Genomic DNA, 23,127 nt, shown 5'->3' on the forward strand with positions numbered 1-23,127 from the left:
TTGTTGGTCCGTCTGGATAATATTCCTTCCACATATTCCTGCCTCTCTGACTGAACCGACTCTCAGCAGGAGGACTGGCAGCCCGTCTAAAGGAGGTCTGGACCCCAAAGGTTTCAGAACCGCTGCTTTAACTGAGCCCATCTGTTCAGGACCAACACATCACCACTTCATAGGAAATGTTCACTCCTTCATTCACTACATCTGACCTCACTCTGGATGTTTCTGCAGACCTGGAACATGATTCCAGTTCAGGTTTCAGGTTTTAAATGTCGTTAATAAAGTCAGAAGTTCTCCAGAAGGTTCTGGATCAGCCAGCAGACATCAGAAGGTCATGAAGAAGTGAAGGAGAGAACAATTCAAACCCAGATGGTTCCTGCTGGATCAGGTTCCTCTGATCCTCTGAACACATGATGGGATCAACTTTCTGCTGACTGGATCACTGGGAACTGACTGGTACTGGTTTCTCTTTCAGACTCACTGAAATCCAGAAGATGGAAGATTTGGACCTAAAGCAGGTCAGAGCAGAACGTGCAGGATCCGTCTGTCCATCTATGAGGAGTGACCGGTTCAGAATAGATCTTCCAGACTTCAGTAAAGAACCTGGACCCTCAGACATGAAGTAAGAAACCAGTTTCTAACCGATTCATGTGACTCCACACAGATTTATTTAATATTAACTTGTTTATCTTCAGCAAATAAATAAAAATAAACATAATTTTCTGCCAACTTGAAGCTGAGTAGACATGAGGAATGTCAGCCAATCAGAGGAGTTTTAATGAGGCTTCAGTGAGTCAGAGATGGATGGAAATGATCCATGGAAACAGAAACAACCAGAACTTTAGAGAGAAGCAATTCAGAGATAAACCCACTGAGAGAGGAAACTTCTTTACTGGGACCAGTTTATGTACTGGGAACACTGGGACCAGTCTATATACTGGGAACACTGGAAGCAGTTTATATACTGGGATCACTGGTACTAGTCTATATACTGGGAACACTGGGACCAGTTTATATACTGGGATCACTGGGACCATGTGATCCAGGTTGATGATCCAGAACTTTAAACTTTCTGTTTCTCTGCAGCAGTTTGTGTTCTGGAGCCTCAGGCATAAAGCGTCCGCACCAAAAATCTCTGGTCCCATATTCCCAAAAGTCAGCATGTATGAAAATTTACTTTGCGTCAAGGTTGCATAAATATACACAAACTTTTTCGCTGGTGTGAAAATGTGCAGCAGCAACTTTTTCTGTGGACAATATTAAACCACAAAGAGTCAAAACTCACTAAATACTGAAATCTGATGACATTCATTTATTGAAACCAAGAAGCATCAAACTCGATGTTTTCATGATTTTAATATTTTATTGCTAAATGATGAAACTGAACTGCATTTTTCCTCAGACAATAAGCTAACACACACACACACACACACACTCCCACCCCCGCACGCACACGCACACATACACACACACACACACAAAATAAAGAAAATAAAAATAAAATGTGAAAACCTCACTAGAATGTAAATAATACTTTTCCTCAGTTTTGTTTCATAAAGATATAACTCATCGGTCTGAATGCATCTATGGAGTAATTCATTCTCACTAAAAAGGAAAACACAGTTGGATCAGCAGATTAACCAAACCTGCTGATTAAAAATAGCAGGTTTGATTCTGAAGATGATCAGGTGTGGAGACAATCACAGGTCCATCAGTAGCTGCATCAAGGTGAGCCGCTACCTGAGAAGCTTTGGCTCTGATGGAGAACATCTGAAGGATTCAGAAGGAGGACTGATCACAGATCAGATTGATCTGATGGTTTATTAACGTTTAGATTCATCCAGACTGATCATCCTGGATCTCTGAGCAGAACTTAAAGAAGGACCCGAGCGGTACCGGTCCAGCTGCAGCCATCCTTCAGTCGAGCCGCTTTGTGAATGAGCCTTCACAAAGTGGCTCATTCACACTTTGTGAAGGCTCATTCTGTAAATGTAAACTTATAAACATGATTCTACTATTCAGAATAAATGTCCACTTTCCCACTCAGAGACTCTCTGTCTGTCTTTAAATCCTGGCTGAACAATCTGCTGCTCAAACAGACATTTAGATCTCTATTTTTTTCTTTGGATTTTTTTTCTTTAAAATGTATTTTTATTTTTGTGAGGTGACATTATGTGCCCTTAAAGCACATTTTAAATAAAATATATAATTATTATTATTATAAATATACTGCTTCAAACAAGGACGTTGCCATGGTTACTGCTTCACATGGTGGCAGACTTCTGGGTATTTATACTAATTTACATTAATATTTATTTATGGAGGCGACATCCCGACCAGCAGCTGCTTTATTTCCCGCAAATTAGGATTTATAAAGGAAAGGTGCGCACGGCTTTATGCATCCGATTCTTTTGTGTGCCGAACTTTTCTAAATTTCTCTGTTCTCCAAGTTTTAGTGTCAAAACTGCGCCGTCTTTTCTGCATGAGGCCCCTGATCTTCTTCAGTGTTTTTATCTCAGAGTTTCTCAGTAATTGATCTGAATAACATTTTGTGTTTCAGAGATCAGAACCTCAGACTGAGAGCAGAACCTGCAGGATCCGTCTGTCCCTCTATGAGGAATGACCGGTTCAGTATTGAACCCTCCAGAGTTCAATACTGAACCAGAACCATCAGAGTAAGAAACCAGTTTCTAACTGATTCTTGTGACTCTGCAGAGACCAACCAGGATTTAAACTTTGATTTCAGCTTAGAAACTGATTCATGGAGACCAAAACATCATTTAAAATCATTTAGTTATTTTTTCAGTTGTGATCTTTGAGAAATCAGAATAAACTGGAGGAAAAACTAAATAGTTTCCTTTGTGTCTTTATGAATCTCTAGAACAACCACATGCTAGCAGCAGGCACGACAGAGAAATGTTTCAAACTCGTATGATGCAGCTTTTAAGTTGAGGGATGTCGATCTGGCACTATAGGAGGGAAATAGAGCCGCTGCACTTAAGCTCGGTGTGAATGAAACCATGATTCGGCTTTGGAGACGAAGGGCTGCGTCCTTAATATATGCAGCAGACTTATTATGTCTCAAAGCTCAGTATTTATTCCATCAGAGACTCAGATCAGAACCAGAACCAGAACCCAGCTGTGTGTCCTTTAAGAGTGACAGGTCAAAGGGTGAACCCATTACCTTTAAATCTCCTGGATCTCCACCATCAGAGAGGTGAGCTGTTTCTAACTGCTGTAAACTGAACCAGTAAGTTTCAGATGTTCCCAGTTATATTTACAGAGTTTTGATCCATTATCTAAACCAGCTGCTCTGTTCTATTGAAAACACCTTCATATCTTCATCTCTGGGTGATGATGATGATGATGTTCTGCTGCTTCCTGGCTCCATGTCAGACTAACAGTGGGACACATTTCCACCACCCACTGGGAAATACCTGGTAAACCAGTCTGGTCCATTACGACTTGGTTCCTGTGAGCATTGTGAGATCAGTTCAGCAGAAAGGAAAGCTTCATGATGTGGTTGGTGAGATCTGCTGGAAATCAACCAGACTGAGCTGATGTGGACCATCAGAGGTTCTGCTGGTTCTTAGTGGGATCAGCAGGAACATTCAATCTTTTCAGCTACTTGGATCATCTGGTTCACTGCTCACATCCAGATATCACTTCATGGACCTTTACCTTCTGATTGTCTGTGTGGACAGATATAATGTGAGCTCACTGGCTTCCAGGATCTACAGGATCCATTTTAAATCCTCTATAACATCCAGGAGAGGATCCCACATGGACACACCCACATATCTCAGAGCTCCTCCATGTCCACATCACCTCAGATCCAGTCATCAGAACCTGATGGATGTCCCACACTGTCCTTAAGATCTGTGTGGACAGACCCTTCACTTCCACTGTCCCCAAGCTCTGGGACTCTGACTGCACCAGCATCAGATCTGCTGACAGTGCGGACAGTTTGAAGTCCAAGTTCAGCACCAACATTTTAAAATGTCTACTGGTGATTCTGGTGTTACTGGTCTTCAACCTTGTAGTTCATCTTCCTCTTTCTAACGTCTTGGTATTGTGTTCATGTGATGCCCTGTTTGCTGCTTTTAATGTGACACTCTTAGTTATGTTATCAGTAAATATTGCTGGATGAATATTTCCTGCCTTCCTGATTGTTCCTGGTTCCTCCACAGAGTGGACCAGCAGAGCTCAGAGGTTCCCAGTGGTCCATCTGCCCAGCAGCATCAAACACAGCTGGACTCCATATTTATGGTCTGTACATGAACAACAACTACTTTTCCATGTTTCTGTTCACAGTCGTCTTTATGCTCCACTTTGTAGACCAGAGGACTGTCAGTCTGTCCAACATCCATCTGGTGTTTGGCTCCATGATTTCAGTCTGATGTTTCCTCATCTATTATTCTGTTCCAGCTGCTGGAGGAAAACATTGACACTTTTGTGAATAACGAACTGAAGAAGATCCAGAAGGTTCTGAGTCCAGATTACCCAGAATGCTCAAAGACTCAGAGAGAGGATGATGGTGTGTTGAGAGGTGATGATGTAGAGCAGAAGAGGAGCATCAGATTGGCAATGATGAAAATAACACTGAACTTCCTGAGGAGAATGAAGCAGGAGGAGTTGGCTGACCGTCTGCAGAGCAGTAAGAGGATTTCTACACAGATTTGACCTGATGGATAAATTACACATTTACTGATGTCTGAAGAAATGGAATCACATTTATTTAAATAATCTTCAGAAGGTATTTTTTGTTTCATCCCTGATTTTACTTTTTGTGTTTATTTAGAACATTTTGCTGCAGTTTGTCAACATCAACTTAAATCTGGTCTGAAGAAGAAGTTCCAGTCTGTGTTTGAGGGGATTGCTAAAGCAGGAAGTCCAACCCTTCTGAACCAGATCTACACAGAGCTCTACATCACAGAGGGAGGCACTGGAGGGGTCAATGATGAACATGAGGTCAGACAGATTGAAACAGCATCCAGGAAACCACACAGATCAGAAACAACAATCAGACAAGAAGACATCTTTAAAGTCACACCTGGAAGAGATCAACCAATCAGAACAGTGATGACAAAGGGAGTGGCTGGCATTGGGAAAACAATCTTAACACAGAAGTTCACTCTGGACTGGGCTGAAGACAAAGCCCACCAGAACATCCACTTCATATTTCCATTCACCTTCAGAGAGCTGAATGTGCTGAGAGACAAAAAGTTCAGCTTGGTGGAACTTGTTCATCACTTTTTTACTGAAACCAAAGAAATCAGCAGCTTTGAACACTTCCAGGTTCTGTTCATTTTTGATGGCTTGGATGAGAGCAGACTTCCACTGGACTTCCACAACAAGGAGATCCTGACTGATGCTACAGAGTCCAGCTCAGTGGATGTTCTGCTGACAAACCTCATCAGGGGGAAACTGCTTCCCTCTCCTCTCCTCTGGATAACCACACGACCTGCAGCAGCCAATCAGATCCCTCCTCAGTGTGTTGGCACGGTTACAGAGGTCGGAGGGTTCACTGACCCCAGAAGGAGGAGTACTTCAGGAAGAGATTCAGAGATGAGCAGCAGGCCAGCAGGATCATCTCCCACATGAAGACATCACGAAGCCTCCACATCATGTGCCACATCCCAGTCTTCTGCTGGATCACTGCTACAGTTCTGGAGAAACTGTTGGAGACCAGTGAGGGAGGAGAGCTGCCCAGAACCCTGACTGAGATGTACATCCACTTCCTGGTGGTTCAGACCAAAGTGAAGAAGGTCAAGTATGATGGAGGAGCTGAAACAGATCCACACTGGAGTTCAGAGAGCAGGAAGATGATCGAGTCTCTGGGAAAACTGGCTTTTGATCAGCTGCAGAAAGGAAACCTGATCTTCTATGAATCAGACCTGACAGAGTGTGGCATCGATATCAGAGCAGCCTCAGTGTACTCAGGAGTGTTCACACAGATCTTTAGAGAGGAGAGAGGGCTGTACCAGGACAAGGTGTTCTGCTTCGTCCATCTGAGTGTTCAGGAGTTTCTGGCTGCTCTTCATGTTCATCTGACCTTCATCAACTCTGGGGTCAACCTGATGGAAAAAAATTCACCATCATTTTTCTCTAAATTTTTTAACAAATCAAATATGAAGTATCTCCATCAGAGAGCTGTTGACCAGGCCTTACAGAGTCCAAATGGACACCTGGACTTGTTCCTCCGTTTCCTCCTGGGACTTTCACTGCAGACCAATCAGAGACTCCTACAAGGTCTGCTGACACAGACAGGAAGTAGCTCACAGACCAATCAGGAAACAGTTCAGTACATCAAGGAGAAGATCAGTGAGAATGAGTCAGCAGAGAAAAGCATCAATTTGTTCCACTGTCTGAATGAACTGAATGATCGTTCTCTGGTGGAAAAGATCCAACAGTCTCTGAGTTCAGGAAGTCTCTCCACAGATAAACTGTCTCCTGCTCAGTGGTCAGCTCTGGTCTTCATCTTAGTGTCATCAGGAAAAGATCTGAATGTGTTTGACCTGAAGAAATACTCTGCTTCAGAGGAGGCTCTTCTGAGGCTGCTGCCAGTGGTTAAAGCCTCCAACAAAGCTCTGTAAGGACACAGGTTGTTACTGCATTTATTGTTGACAGGACTGTCAACAATAAATTGGTTGTTAATTGTTAATGAATTTACTTTTGATCGAGCAAAATCTGCTAATTATGAGGTAAATATACATGTTTCAGTTTATATTTTGTTGCTTTATCTCTGCAAAGTGTCCCACTATGCAAAAAAGAAAAAGTGTTTCTTCAGCAGCTGAACATAATATTACATATTCAAGCAGCCAACCTCCTCACCTTTATGTTAAAATTGAAACTGGATTAATTTAGTTAATTCTGGAATTTTATAATTCTCTTTTCAATCTCCTTGGTGCCTGTGGTTCTGTTTTTTAAGCCTGGAAGACTAACAGTAGAATGAACCAGTTCACAACAAAAGGCAACATAAATGAGTAAAATAAGATGGTTCCTTCTCTGTCCAAGAAAAACATTGTTGATTGGAACCTTGAGGAATGTGACCCATTTTCCGGTTTTGGAGTGAACGCTGGCGCGACTTGCTGCCGCTGCTCGCCGGTTAAATTAACTTAGTTTATGGTCTTGTGACCTAATGGACTATGCAATTGCACTAATCAGGCTGACTAACTTTTGTCTGTTCAGCTAAATCGCCGTTTTTAACAATACTGCGTGTGTACATGGACTAGCTTCCACTCTCCTGCTCTCATCTACTACCTGAGTCTTACCTGTCGCTGCTCACCTGTCCAGGTTGCCGACTCCTCTTCTACAATGCCAACTAGCAGGATATATATCTGGGCTGTGCTTTTCTGGACTCTCCTGGCACTCTTTCAACAACCTGTTACAGGTCAGATCCAGTATTCTGCTGCTGAGCTCCTCCGGCTGCGGTTTCATCTACCTGCACTTCCCCCTGCTTCACTACTCATCTCGGATGCAACTTTCCTACCACACCGGAAATACATCCACCGCGGGTCTCGTCGGAACTTCCAAGAGGACACGTCGAAACCCATAAAATCCATCTGGTCTACCTCTCGTCGTCTCCGGTGTGCTTCCAACCGGGTTGTTGACCGCAGCGTGCTAGCTTGCCTAGCCCGGTCAGCTAACACTCCTGCAAAGTCTGATAACTCCTCTGTAAACTTCGGTCTGCTTAACATCCGCTCACTCACGGGCAAGGGACATCTCATCCAGGATCTCCTCACAGACCGTAAGTTTGACTTTCTATGCTTGACTGAGACTTGGCAACAACCTGATGACTTTTCTCAGCTCAATGATTCTACTCCACCGGGGTTTGTTTACATCTGTCAACCCCGTGGCACCGGCCGGGGAGGAGGTCTCGCGATAATTCACCGCGAGAAGTGGAAAGTCTCGCCGTTGTCTACTCCCACCTTCTCTTCGTTTGAATCAACTGTGTGTCAGCTCTCTGGACCTATCCCCACCATCATCACAACCATCTACCGCCCCCGAAAACTAACAGTGACTTTCTGAATGACTTTGCTGCTCTTCTCACTCACCTGTCAACCCTCTCCCCTAACATCATAGTATTGGGTGATTTCAATATTCACATGGACGATGGCAATAGTTCTCTGACTAAAGACTTTTCATCCTGCCTCCAGAGCTTTGGTCTCCAGCAGTTCATCAATGTTCCCACTCATTCTAAGGGTCATGTCCTGGATCTAGTCTGTTGTTCTGGTGTTTCCCCCTCTGATTGTACAGCAGATGAACTTGCCATAACTGACCATTTCCTCCTCTCATTTAATATTTGTCTCCCTCTCTCAATCACTAAGCTTTCCCGTCTTATCTCCTTCCATAACATTAAGGATATTAATTTAAATTCTCTCTCCTTCGGCGTCAATTCACTCATGGACAATATATACTCAACTCTAAATTCAACCACCCTTGATGACCTGGTCTCACATTACAACACTGGTCTTCACTCAATACTCAACTCTCTTGCTCCGTTAAAAACCAGATCTGTTTCTTTTGCTCGTTCTGCCCCCTGGTTTACTCCTGAACTTCGGCTCATGAAGGCCAAAGGACGGCAACTTGAGAGGCTCCACCGGAAAACTGGACTAGTTGTTCATAAAGACATGTACAAAAATCACATATTACATTATAAGGACTGTATCACTCAAGCCAAATCCTCTTACTACACTGGTTTAATCTGTTCAAATGAAGGCTCCACCAAGTCAATATTCTCACTTTATAAGAACATCATTCAAGTTCCGGACTCTCTACCTTCATATTTGTGTTCCACTGATTTTTGTAATTCCCTCATGTCATTTTTTGACAGTAAAATTCTTAAGATCCACCAGCATCTCAGCTCACAACCCTCCCCTGTCCTACTCTTGAACTTTCTCCTCCAGCCCACTCCTTCTCTTCCTTCCAGCTCCCAACAACATCAGAAATTACAACCCTTATACACAAATCCAAGTCGTCCACCTGTCTGCTTGACCCCCTTCCCACAGTCCTGGTTAAAGCCTGTGCCCCATCCATACTCCCTCTTATCTCTGCCATTATTCACTCCTCTCTCTCCACTGGAACAGTTCCTGCTTCATTTAAAATTGCTGCCATAACCCCTATCTTAAAAAAACCTGGTGCTGATCACTATAATCTGAATAATTTCCGTCCTATTTCCAACTTGCCTTTCATCTCCAAAATTCTTGAGAAGATAGTAGCATCCCAACTTCACACTTATTTATCCAACAATAACCTGTATGAACTGTTTCAGTCTGGTTTTCGTCCCCTCCACAGTACAGAAACAGCTCTCATAAAAATCACCAATGACCTCCTTATGGCAGCTGACTCCGGCTTGCTGTCCATTCTCATCCTACTTGATTTGAGTGCAGCGTTTGACACTATCTGCCATACCACCCTACTCAACAGACTTTCCTCTATTGGCATCACTCAGACTCCTCTAAACTGGTTTAAATCATATCTCTCTGGCCGCACTCAGTTCATTCGGATCAAAACCTTCTCTTCCCAGCCTTCCTCTGTCACATCAGGAGTTCCACAGGGATCTGTCTTAGGGCCCCTTCTCTTCATTATTTATCTCCTTCCCCTTGGCAATATTTTTCGCAAGTATGGCATTGATTTCCACTGTTATGCGGATGACACCCAGCTCTATGTTTCCAGTAAGCCCGCCTCCAACCTCCCACCGTCTTCGCTTACTGACTGCTTGACTGAAATAAAATCCTGGTTCTCCTCAAATCTGCTTCAGCTTAACAGTGATAAAACAGAGGTTCTTCTCATTGGTACCAAATCTACTCTGGCCAAAATCAAAAGCTTCAGTCTTGTAATTGATAACTGTCCCGTTTCTCCCTCCCCTCAGGTAAAGAGTCTGGGTGTCATCCTTGACAGCACCCTGTCTTTCCAGTCTCATATTAATAACATTACCCGCTCGGCTTATTTTCACCTACGCAACATCAACCGCCTCCGCCCCTCCCTTACTCCCCATTCCACTGCCATCCTTGTTCACTGTCTTGTGACATCACGCCTGGACTACTGCAACTCCCTTCTGTTTGGTCTCACCCAGAAATCTCTTCATAAGCTCCAACTGGTCCAGAATTCAGCTGCCCGTATCATTACCAAAACCCCATCCATGCACCACATCACTCCTGTCCTGCAAAGACTCCATTGGCTGCCCACCAAGTTCCGCATAGATTACAAAATTCTTCTGTACACTTTCAAGGCCCTTTACAATCTCTCCCCACCATATCTTTCAAATCTTATTCATATTGCCATTCCCTCTCGCTCCCTCAGATCATCCTCCTCCATCCATTTCACTGTCCCCTCTGCCCGTCTCACCACCATGGGGAGCAGAGCTTTCAGTCGCTCTGCTCCCCAACTATGGAACTCATTACCACCATACCTTAGAAACATAAAGTCATTATCAAATTTTAAAACCGAACTCAAAACACACCTTTTTAGATCTGCCTTTTCCACATGACACAATTGGTTTGCCTGATTTTACATAGTTTTTATATAGATACATTGTTTTGTTTTATTTATTTTTATCTACTTTTACTTGTTACATTTTATTTGTTTCTGTCACAGTTTTTTACTATTGTACGGTGTCCTTGAGTGCCAGAAAGGCGCCTTTGAAATAAAATGTATTATTATTATTATTAATTGTTTAATAACACATTTTCCTCCCCGTCTCCTCAGACTGAGTTACTGTAACCTCTCAGAGAGAAGCTGTGAAGCTCTGTCCTCAGTTCTCAGCTCCCAGTCCTCCAGTCTCAGAGAACTGGACCTGAGTAACAACAACCTGCAGGATTCAGGAGTGAAGCTTCTCTCTGCTGGACTGAAGAGTCCAAACTGCAACCTGGAAACTCTCAGGTAAAATGTGATCAATGCTAACAGAGATGCACTATACCTCCAAAAGTATTTGACCCCATGTGTCCTGGCTGCTCTTCATGTTCAGCCAGAACTCCAAATGATAAGAATCAGGTGATCCAATCACTTCCATGGCCACAGGTGTATAAAAGTAAGCACTAGATATGCAGACTGCTTTCACAAACATTTGTGAAAGAATGGGTTGCTCTCAGGAACTCAGTGAATTCCAGTGTGGAACTGTGACAGGATGTGCAACAAGCTACATCCTCTCACTAACCAGTGGCTAACAAGTCTCTACACATAAACACCATTGATAGTACAGCTCTGGATACTTGACAAATTGTTGCTTCCTAGGCGCACAAATGAGCATCATTACAGATCCTTCCTCCCAGCAGTTGTTAGACTTTCTAACCAGAACTGCTCTCAACAAACTCAATAATTATTTACATCCTGGCTGTTACATGCAGTCTTTAAGTTTCTTTTAAATAGTCTATTGCTGTTTCAACATACAAATATACACATCTTATACATGATTAAAAATTGATCTACTCACCTGCACATTTCTTTCAAACTGATTGTGCTGTTTTTATTAAATATACAGTATTATTATTCCTCTCCTGTAAATAACCAGTTCAGACCTTGGGCTCTACCTCATTGTTCTCATCTTCTCATCATGTGATGAATTGTGTGTCTGCAGCTTATCAGGCTGTTTGGTCTCAGAGGAAGGCTGTGCTTCTCTGGCCTCAGCTCTGACCTTTAACCCCTCCCATCTGAAAGAGTTGGACCTGAGCTACAATCATCCAGGAGACTCAGGAGTGAAGCTGCTGTCGGCTGGACTGAAGGATCCAGACTGGAGACTGGAAGCTCTCAGGTATGGAGGAACCTGCTGCAGGAGCAGAGAAGGTCTGATAGGAGGAAGAGGAGAAACGTCTTTAGTCAGTCTGATGGGAAACATGTAGTTTGAAGATGAATATTTAGTTTGATAATGAAATATTTTGACGCCTCATCTGGAGGCAGAGATCATTACCCAGTCTTCTAGAATATTCTCTTGACTAAGAACGGCTCACAAGGAAAATTAAAGAGTGGGATGGATTTAATAGAGTTTAATAGGGACTCTGACTAAATGAATAAAAGCGAAGTTCAGTTAGATTTCCATGATGATCTACTGATGACAGAAAGGACTTTAAAACAATATTTGATGGAGCTCCGGACCAATCAGCCCCAAGGAGCAAAGATGAGAAGAAAAGTAACTCCATGTTCGTCAGATGGACATTATGTGATTTATCGTAAGTCGCACATGATGCGCCATTTCTGTCCATTGAGTCAGGAATATCGGTGGTCAGGAAAATACTACAATCACGCAAAGAATCAGAACAACGGAAACGATGTTTAGTAGTTAATTCAACCATAGATAATGGTAATAAGGGCTTCAGATTTCACAGGTGAGGAAAACTTTAAATTTAAAGAAAACATTGAACAAGTGAGCAGAAGGTCAGTTATGGTAGGGTAACTGTTAGCCTGCTACTGACTTTGATAACCTTAACACCTTGTTTGAGCTTTCACGGTGTCTGTAGCGAGTCCCGGACTGTAAGCTGTTTATTGTTTTTACCTTGGAATGGCCAACAGTCTGTTATTCCTATATCAATTTGATAAAATAGGAGTTCCCGCACGTCCCATATCCGTGTCCTCTGTTACCTTTTTCAGCAGTTAAAACAGCTTAATCCATTGCTAACAAGTCGTAATTTGTTTTTCCGAGCCGCCTACAAACGCAACATGAAAGCTGAGAGGCTTGCGCTGGGTTTACACCTGTGAGGCAGCGAAGGAGACCTGCTGCTGCGCAGGTGTGTGTTAGAATCATGGCAGCAAACCAGCAAAACGTAAATAACTTGGCAGTTTTTCCCCGAACTAACCGACTGAGTTGAGTAAAGCTGTTGGACGCAGGTGATGACAGATAGAAGATGAGTAGCTAATATCAATACAGCACGTTCAGCTTGTTAACAAGTAGCCTGTAGGCTACTGATGTTGTTGTCTATGTTCAACAACGTAGATTCATTTTGTTAAACTGGTCTGGAGCCGGGCTGGTCCTGGTCCGTAGTTCTCTAGATAAGAGCGCTGAACAAGCAGCCGTGCATTTTGCCACCTGGGCGGTGCGGAGCGGTGAAGAGACGCTGAGGGAACCGTATCTGATGGGGAAACAGTAACACCAGCATTGTGAGTAGTTTCTTCTTCTTCTGTGGATTGTAGGAAGCAGCTATGTTTTGCACGTCATACTATGCTTGAGCTGGGATTCTCTGGAAGAAAAGATCTATTTTCTAGGTTTACAGGTGTTCTAGGTGTTGATTCCCCTGATTGGTAATCTCTGCTCTATGTGCTCGTTGAGCTGTTGTCTGTCGGTCGCCATGGCAACGGGTCCGCGTAAAGCGACACAGAGCGAGAAAAGGCAGAATAAAAGTTGTTGGAGCTATTTTTTCTTTATTTCTTTATCCATTTGAATTTTGTTACTTTATTCTTAAATTTCTATTTTTGTATTATTTACAGAGTTTATTTGTAGGTTGATAATTGTTGATTTTATTTATTATTTTCTTATTTATTTTCTAAATTTAGACAGGAAGTAATGTGGGTCAGTCCACATAGATCAGTCCAGGGGCCTGGAGAAGGACCAGCAGGCATTTGGGTTTGGGGCCGATGGTTTTTAAGAGTGGTAGCATGAGAACAAATGAAAGTTTGATGTCTGTAATTGTTTTGGTGAAAGAGGAAAATAAATCACCAAGAACAATCAATAAGTTTGGACATTGAACCTTGTTTTGCCCGTGTCTAGAATCATGACCCCAGTGCCTCAGTAGTGGCTTGGTGGAACTTTTACTGGATGTTTGGCTTTGCAAACAGTCAGAAGTGGTTCTGTTTGGTTCTTCACCTGTTTATCAGCTTTATTGTACCTTTATTGTGGCGCCACTGCAGAAGCTGCAATTCCTAAAACAAGTGACAAAACTGAGCGAATCCTCTGAGTTCTAAAAACATGGTGATATTTATAACAGTCGTCAAACTACGGCTCCTACAGCATATTTAAAATGAAACGATTAACCTATATAAGTAGATATTCACCCTTTCGTGTATCTTGACAGTAGTAACAGAAACTAAACTGTTTATAGATTTATATCATGGAGAATTGATCAAACATCAGTTTTCTAATCTTTATTTTAAGTCGTATTTAATAGATATATCGAATAACAAATGATGGAGCTACTAATATTTTTGTGACAGATTTCTCCTTGTCCTGTATAAAATGGTTTTCTGGACACAATGCATGTCAATTGATATGCGTATCAGTAATGAATATCAATTATCAGGAGAATGAAAGACGTGAAAATAATTAACTACAGTAAGAAATTGAATTTAAGCCTCGGTGCCTCATGAAGCTCATTTTGAAACAATGCAAGTTAAAAACAAAATGAAATATTAAAAACAATACATATATAAGACTTTTATTTTGAAATATTTTATATTCTTCAAAATAAAAGACTTCCTCTATTCAAATAAATCACTTAAATATATTTCACTTCACCTTTGTAATTATATACAATCATGTTCAATTAATAATAATCATCATGTAAATGATGCTGAACATATAATTGTAAATCAGTCACTTATCATGAAAATAAACTGAACACAACATGGATTTTAATGCTGATTATTAAATCAGGTTGAGCTTCCAGAAATGTTTCCTTAGTTTCCTGATGTCCTTTTAGGCTTCAGTGAGTTTCTTCAGGTTGTTACTGAGGGATTTCCTTTCTCCTCTCTGTTGGAGCTTTTCCTGTGTTTGGAGAAATGAGTTGTGCTGCAGCAGCACCAACTGTCCTTCCTACATCCACTGCAGTTTGCAGTCCAGATGTTGGACTGTTCCTGTCTCAGTGGAGGACAATGTGTGTCTGAGAGACATGTAATGTCCATGTTTGCTGCTGAAAGAGACTGATGGTCTGACCCCCCTCCTCCTTTCAGGGTGGAGCCTGCTGGAGGCCAATTCTTGACACCAGGTCTGAGGAAGTGTAAGTGTGTTTTTCATCTGATTCATGACAACAAAGCAGCTCACATTCAACCATCTTCAAACTGTCACATCACTCATTCAGGATCATCATCAAAGATCAATAAATGATCAATAACTGCAGCTGGATTGTGTTTGTTCTCTCCATCAGATTCCTGTCAACTCACCATCGACACAAACACAGTGAGCAGAAAACTCAAACTGTCTGAAGACAACAGGAAGGTGACATGTGTGGAGGAGCTTCAGTCATATCCTGATCATCCAGACAGATTTGATTACTGGCCTCAGCTGCTGTGTAGAACTGGTCTGACTGGTCGCTGTTACTGGGAGGTCGAGTGGAGAGGAGGAGTTTATATATCAGTGAGTTACAGAAGAATCAGGAGGAAAGGAAACAGTAGAGACTGTTGGTTTGGATATAATGATCATTCCTGGAGTCTGAGATGCTCTGATGATGGTCTGTCACAATAACATAGAAACTCGTCTCTCCTCCTCCGTCTCTAACAGAGTATCAGTGTATGTGGACTGTCCTGCTGGCATTCTGTCCTTCTACAGAGTCTCCTCTGACTCACTGATCCACCTCCACACCTTCAACACCACATTCACTGAACCTCTGATTCCTGGATTTGGGTTCTGTTCTTATGGTTCTTCAGTGTTTCTTTGCTGATTTGAGTCTAAAGAGTCTAAATATTTTCCTCCTGTCAGAGAAACTCTCTCACTGTTGAACAGATAGTTCATCTCTACAATCTATTTCTTGGTGAAACTTTTCTGATTGAGTCCTTGGAAACTTTTTCTTCTTCCAGTCCTTTAAAGATGGAAGATGGGATTATTCCAGGATCCTCATATTTTTCTGTTTCCAGTCAAAGCTTCACACTCAATATCAAGATGTTGTTTCTTATTTTTTCCTCTCATTCATCAGGTTTCATTGAAATGTTGATCAGTTTTTCTCAATCACTGAACATTTTCTGTTTCTGTCAGCTCCTATTTTTCTAAACTCGTCAGATTTGAATATTAAATCTTTTTGTTTATTTGCTGCAGTTTTTCTTCATGTGTTTTAGAGAAATAAAAACATTTTTCTTCTTCTGCATTTGGTTCATTTGCTGCTCATTCTGTTCTTTTCCTGTTCAAATTTAAATATTTGCATTAAAAATATTTTTCATCAACTCTGCCTTTCAGAAAGTCCTAGTTAAAGTAAAACATTCCCATCCCATGAAGGTGAAAGATGAAAAATATAATCTACAACATTGGGTCATTTAAATACAGGTTTGTCTCACCAAATTGAGGTTTGAAGAAATACACCAGGTTGGTGTAGCGCGTTAGCATTAGCTCCTGTTAAGTACCATGTTTGTGCAGCATGTTAGCATTTGTTTCCACTAAATATAATAAGTACTATGTTGGTATTGTGCGCTAGCATTAGCTAGTGGTAAATTCCAGTTTGGTGAAGGGCATTACCGTTAGCTAGTGCCAAATACCGAGTTGGCCTAGCGCTTTGGCATTAGTTGCAAATAAGTACTATGTTAGTATTGTGCACTAGCATTAGCTAGTGCTAAATTTCAGGTTGGTATAGCACTTTACAGCTAGCTGCTGATAAATACTGAGTTGGTGTAGCGTTTGGCATTAGTTTCTAATAAGTATAATGTTGGTATTGTGTGCTAGCGTTTGCTAGTGCTAAATTCCATGTTGTTGTAGCGCTTTAGAGCTAGCTTCTGATAAATACTGAGTTGGTGTAGCGTTTGGCATTAGTTGCTGTAGTGGCGATTGTTTGTCAAACCAAATATTCAACTTAAGTTCCATTAAGCCACTAAGGCACTGGGTTCAAGTTTCTTTAACGCAGGCAAAAGAAGGTTCAAAATCCAAACGTGTAAAATGTTCATGATTTATTTTTCACACCTTTGCAAAAATAAAAAATAAAAAGAGATCAACTTTCCTTCTACCTCTCTTGCACTGGTAAAAACCATAGCCCCAAATGCCTTGGTCCTTTACCAGGCCCCTACTCTATAGAATGGGCCAACCCACCTCACTTCCTGTTTGCTTAGAAAAATAAGAAAAATAATAAAAGAAATAAAATCAACAATTATTAACCTACAAATAAGTTCTGTAAATAATACAAAAAATATAAATTTAAGGATAAGCTAACAAAATTCAAATGGATAAAGAAATAAAGAATAAATAGCTCCAACACTCCGGCCCCTAATTGTGGATAATATATTATTAACAAGGAAAAGGAGCTATTCTCTCAAACATGCTCTTGATTCCTCAGGGTGATGCTTCCAGTAGTAAAAAGTTTGGTCACAGTCTTTCCAGGACATTTGTTTGTAATTGCACAGAACGCACCAAGCCTTTGGCATCCTGGTTTACACTCAAGACTTTGGCCATCATCCATTCTTGGAGCTGTAGAGTCTGCATTAAGACAACATCTCCAGGAATGAGACATCTTTTAGTTCTTGTCCATTTCTGTCTTTCCTGCAGCCATCTTTTCCAGAACAGCTCTGCCATGTATTGCACCTGCTTCCACCTTTTCCTGACATAAAGATCCTTTTTGTGGAACAGTCCTGGTGGCAAAACTGGTTTGGTTTTCAGCACAACAAATGGTTGGGTGTGAGTGCCTCAAGATCATTTGAGTCATCTGAAACTTTGGTAATAGGTCTGTCATTTAATATGGCTTCAACTTCACAAAATATTGTTTGAAGTCCTTCATCATCTAAAACTTGTTCTTTAAGAACAGAGATTAAAATGCTTCTTATGGAACGAATTAAACGCTCCAAACTCCACCTTGGTGAGAGGCTGCTGGGATGTTAAAGTTCCATTTGATGCCATCCTGCACAAAAGCATTTTGAATTTTGGCATGGTTCAGCTCAGCCAAACTCTCCTTCAGCTCTCGATTTGCACCAACAAAATTTGTGGCATTATCGGATCTGATGGTGGAAACTGGGCCTCTTCTACAGATAAACCTGCGGACTGCGTTTATACAGGAATCTGTATCGAGGGTGTATGCAATTTCCAGATGTACTGCTGGTGAAACAAGTGAACAGAACTCCATACCTTTTCAGGAGACTTCTTCCTCTTTTAACACTTACAGGACCAAAGTAATCCACTCCAACATTTGTGAAAGGAGTGTCAGGCAGAACTCTTTCTTCTGGCAGATCTGCCATCTTTTGTTCAACAAACTTTCCTCTGTTACGTCTGCAAACAACACAGTGAGAGATTATTTTTCTGGCAGCTGAATTAGCATTTATGATCCAGTAATTTTGTCTTAATCTGGACAACATATGTGCTCTTCCTGCATGTCCCAACTGTTGATGAATATGGCGTAAAATCAGTGTAGACACATACATATCCTTTGTTAAAATTGCAGGGTGCTTTGCTTCAACAGGCATGGCTGTTTTATTCAACCTGCCACCCACTCTGAGGACCCCAGCATCTAATACTGGGTCGAGTTTGTATAGAGAACTTCTCTTGGAGACTGCTTTAAGGCCACTGGTGATTAAAGCCATTTCAGTTGTAAATTTCTGTTGTTGTGCAAACTGAATAATAGATAGCTCTGCCTTGGCTAAGTCTTCAGGAGTCAGATTTTCTTTCTTCAGAGTCGTCTTGAATCTGTCCATCTGCTTTTCTAGTTCTTTCTTTTGATTTTCTGGATCATTTTTATTCAGGTCTGCAGCAGCAAACTCTTTCCTTTTCTGTTGCAGCAACATCAAAATGTTTTTCAGCTTCAGAAACCAGGCAACAGAGGTTTTGTCCAAGATGAAAAATAATGAATCAGATGGTTCGCAGCATTTTGTGATTCCTTCACAACAACACTTACTGTTAGGTCCTTTTTGACCTCTGGGTCATCTGCAGGAATTGCATGGTGATCCACATCCAGTTTAGGCCATTCCTCTTCTGATCTGTGGAGAAATTCTGGCCCATTTATCCATCTCCTGCATCTGAGGAACTCCTCAGCTCTCAGGCCTCTGGATGCATCGTCTGCAGGATTCTCCTTGGAGGAAATGTATCTCCACTGATTCACATCTGTTGCTTCTCGGATGACAGAGATTCTGTTTGCAACAAAGGTGTGAAATCTTCTGGTTTCACTGGAGATGTATTTCAGTACCGTTGTACTATCAGTCCAGAAAACAGGTTTTTCCAACTGTATCTGCAGCTCCTTTTGCAGCAGTTTATTCACTCGGACAGCAAGAACAGCAGCTGTCAGTTCCAACCTGGGGATTGTGTTTGCTTCATAGGTGCAACTCTTGCTTTTCCTAGAATGAAAGCAACATGAGATGTTATTCTTTTCCAGTTTTAGATACGACACTGTTCCATAGCCATCTTGACTTGCGTCAGAGAAATGATGGAGTTGTTTTGTCTGGTTTTCTGATGCAGCTTGGTTTGATGCAACGCTCCACTTTAAAACTGGATATCAGCTGGAGATCCTCCAGCCAATCAAGCCACTTTCTAGACAGAGAATGGGGAATAACTTCATCCCATTTCAGATTTTGTCGACAAAGTTCTTGAAGCAACAGTTTAGCTGGCATACTGAAGGGAGCCAGGATTCCCAAGGGATCATACAGTGAGCTAACCACAGACAAAATGCCCCTTCTGGTCTGTGGGCGGTCCTGCACAGACGTTCTGAACCTGAACTCGTCTGTTTCAATGCTCCACTGTAAACCCAGTACTCTCTCAACTGGAAGTTGGTCTTTGTCCAAATCCAGATTCTTGATTTCTTTTGCTCTCCTCTCCTCTGGGATTGACATGAGCACTGTGCGACTGTTGCTGACCCATTTTGAAAGTTTGAATCCTCCTTTAGAGCAGAGGTCTGTCAGCCTCTTCACCGTGTGCACTGCATCTTCTTCTGTGGGAACAGATTTTAAATAGTCATCCACATAAAAGTTATTTCTGATTATATCAATCACTTCAGCTGGAAACTGTTGTGCGTTGTCAACAGCAGTTCTTTGCAGAGCATAATTTGCACAGCTGGGAGAAGACACTGCTCCAAACAAATGAACCAACATCCGGAACTCCTGTGCAGGTTTTGATGTGTCGCCATGACGCCACCACAGGAAACGGAGAAAGTTGACATGTTTTTCAGAGACATAAACTTGGTGAAACATGGCATCGATGTCGGCCGTTAGTGCAACAGGCTCTTTTCTAAATCTGATGAGGACTCCAACCAGAGAGCTTGTGAGGTCGGGTCCCTGTAGAAGCTGACTGTTCAGTGATGTTCCTTTATAAGTTGATCCACAGTCAAATACAACTCTCAACTTGCCTTTTGTGGGATGATGCACTCCATGATGCGGGATGTACCACAATTGTCCATCATCTTTCTGTAGCTCCTCTACTGGTATGGCCTCAGCATGTCCTTGTTTCAGCATGTTGTTCACATATGCAGTGTATTCCTCCTTGTACTGAGCATCCTTTTCAAATCTCCTCCTGAGGCTCTGGAGGCGCTGCTCTGCAACACAGATGTTATTTGGCAAGCTGGGACTTTCACTCCTGAAAGGTAAGTCAATGTGATAATGACCTCCAACAAGTTTTGTTGAGTTAACAATGTTCATGAAAAGCAGATCCTCTCTGGACATTTCAGTTTTCTCCTCTGATGATCTTTCATTAAAATCATGATTGTACTGTTTGACCAGCATTTCTTTAAGATGCTCAACAGAGATCCTGTTGGCTGTTACAGCAGTGCAGACATTTTTATTTTTGCTGTTGCTTCTAGTGTGCAGGGGACCATTTATGACCCAGCCAACTTTAGTTTTTACAGCATAAGGTCCACCATCCACACTGTTTATCACCTCCCAGGGCTCTAAAACGTTTGAAGCATCAGTTCCTATCAGTAGCTCCACATCTGCATTGATGTTATGAAGCTTAACGGGTTTAAGATGAGGCCACTGATCAATGTCTTTCTGCTGGGGAATATTCAATGTAGAAACTGGCATTGTACTTTGAGTCAAAACATCTGGTAGCTCTATGAAGTCATTTGTTTTCAGACCAGAGACTTCCAAACCAGACAAAACTTGTACATTAACAATCTTATTTTGACTCATTGTTCTCAGCAGAATATTTGTCCTTTTGCCCTTTAAGTTCAAACTTTTTGCCAGAGTTTCTGTACAGAACGTACCTGAACTTCCTGGATCAAGAAACGCATAAGTTTGTACAACTTTGTTGCTCTTTTGACTTTTAACTTTAACTGCAACAATAGAAAAAACAGCATCGTCGTCATGACCGGCCCCAATATGCCCACATCATGTGGTTGCAGTTGAGAAGTTGACATGAGACCTTGTTGTCTGTGGGGTTTGTTCTGAAGAGGCTTCTGGCTCCTTTAGCTCTATGTGAAGAACCCCTGGATGCTTTTGGTGACACACGTTGCAATCCAAACGACTCCTGCAGTCTTTGCTTGTGTGACCAACTTTCAGACAACCGAAACAAATCCCTTTTGTTTAATGAAGGTCACTTGTCCCGATGCATTTTAGCTTTAAACTGCATACAGTTTTCCAACAGATGATTTCTTTGTGAACAAAACAAGCAGCTGAAGAGCAGTAGACTTGTTTTCAGCTGAGTGAGTTCTGGCTTCTGGAATTGTGCTGACATTAGTGGCAAAACTGCTTCCTTTCTTCTTTGCTTGCTGGAACTTGAAACTTTAGAGTTGCTCCCAGTTGGTGGGTCTTGGATGTTGCCAAACACTGGATCTGATGCTACTTTTACTTCTTTTATTATAAAAGCAACCAGATCAGTGAACAATGCTCGGTGGCCATTTTTCTCCTGAAGCTCATAAGCAGTAACTCTCCATTTTTCCCTCAGTTTATATAGGAGTTTCATTACAATTGTTCTCATATTTGAAGGTAATTCCAACTCTCTCATGTAAACAATTTGTTGTGTTAGATTTGAACATCCTGAAGGAAAAGAGAGAATGATTGAAGACTTTTCACATCATCCTTTAATTGGTGTCCAACTCATAATCTTCTCCATATATGCAGAAGCAATTTTATTTTCATTTCCAAAATGTTCTTCGAGGAGATCTTTGGCCTTGGAATAACCTTGATCAGGAGGTAAGTGCTGACAACTATGCACCAGATCTTTAGGCTGCCCCCTAGTGAACTGCTCTAAGAAGTGCAAACAGTCGCTCCAGTTGTCAGTTTTAGCTTCCACTCCGTTTTCAAAGGCGTTCATAAATGATCTGTACTGCAGGGGGTCCCCATCAAACACAGGGATGTTTCTGGATGGGAGAACAGACGATAAGTTTTGTTTTACAAGTAAGGCAGTGATGTCATTTTGTCTCTGCATGATGTTCACAATATCATTCTGACAGTTCTCAGAGATAGAGGGAGATTGACATTGTGTTTGCTGTGTTGCTTGAGTTGAAGAATCAACTTTTATTCTCAGACGATCCATTTGAAGTTGTTTCTGCCTTTGTTTAGGTCTGACGACAGGACAGTCGGATGAAGAAGTTGCTCTTTCTTTCGGAACAAACTCATCAGCGCGAGGATTTAGCAGGGGCGTGTCCCTTGATTGGGCTCTTTCAAAATAAGAGTTCATTCCATCGGATCGTTTAGAGCCAGCAACTGAATTTATTTTTAAAACATTAAGCTTTGCATTGGTTGCTGCCAACTCTGTTTCCAAGTCTAATTTTTCCTTTTCTTGTCTCAGTTTTTCCTCTTGAGCTTCAATCAGATGTTTTTTGTTCAACGCAGTGAATCTCTCCATAATCGCTGCCTTTACAGCCGCAGCTTTAATGCGAGCAGAAGAGGTGGATGAAGTCAGAGACTGCTGTGAGGATGTTTTGGAACGTGGCTTTACACTTGAAATATTAGATACACTGTCTTGAGGATTTATTTCATCCAGATCTGCAACAACCTGATCATCAACATTAATTTTATGTTCAGTATATGGATCTCCTGCTTCATGCAACCAAACCTTTACATTGTCCATAAATTCAGAGAATGCCGTCACCTTGGACTGAAAATATACAGTTTGCCTTTTCACTTCTTCTTCTGGTAATGGCAAACTTACAAAGGATTCATGTAAATCAGTTGCATCTTTATAGCACTTAATAAACTTGACAAAGTTAGAAGATACATTCGGAACATTTTCTTGTGACGTCATTAGTGTTGAGATTTTCTCCATAAATTTTGAAGTTTGTTTACACTTTAAACTTTGTTTTTCTTGACGTTTTTATATAAAACTCCAAACCCTTTTTTGTGAATTTGATGTTTCTTTTCTCTTGTGACATCTGAGTG

At 41.6% G+C, this 23,127-nt stretch overlaps 1 pseudogene across 1 annotated transcript in view; it reads left to right on the plus strand.

The window, feature by feature from the left end:
• LOC145550330 (protein NLRC3-like) overlaps nucleotides 1-15,755 on the plus strand; it is a 64,046-nt pseudogene extending 48,291 nt beyond the window's left edge. The window contains exons 5-11 of the transcript XR_014086237.1: nucleotides 4,188-4,266; nucleotides 4,426-4,654; nucleotides 4,799-6,589; nucleotides 10,708-10,881; nucleotides 11,576-11,749; nucleotides 14,875-14,921; nucleotides 15,069-15,755. The product of XR_014086237.1 is annotated as a protein NLRC3-like (transcript). The remainder of the gene's footprint in view (nucleotides 1-4,187; nucleotides 4,267-4,425; nucleotides 4,655-4,798; nucleotides 6,590-10,707; nucleotides 10,882-11,575; nucleotides 11,750-14,874; nucleotides 14,922-15,068) is intronic.
• The last annotated feature ends 7,372 nt before the right edge of the window (nucleotides 15,756-23,127 follow it).

This window comes from Poecilia reticulata, unplaced genomic scaffold (assembly GCF_904066995.2).
Source record: "Poecilia reticulata unplaced genomic scaffold, P_reticulata-male-v2 Scaffold_34, whole genome shotgun sequence".
Lineage (NCBI taxonomy): Eukaryota > Metazoa > Chordata > Actinopteri > Cyprinodontiformes > Poeciliidae > Poecilia > Poecilia reticulata.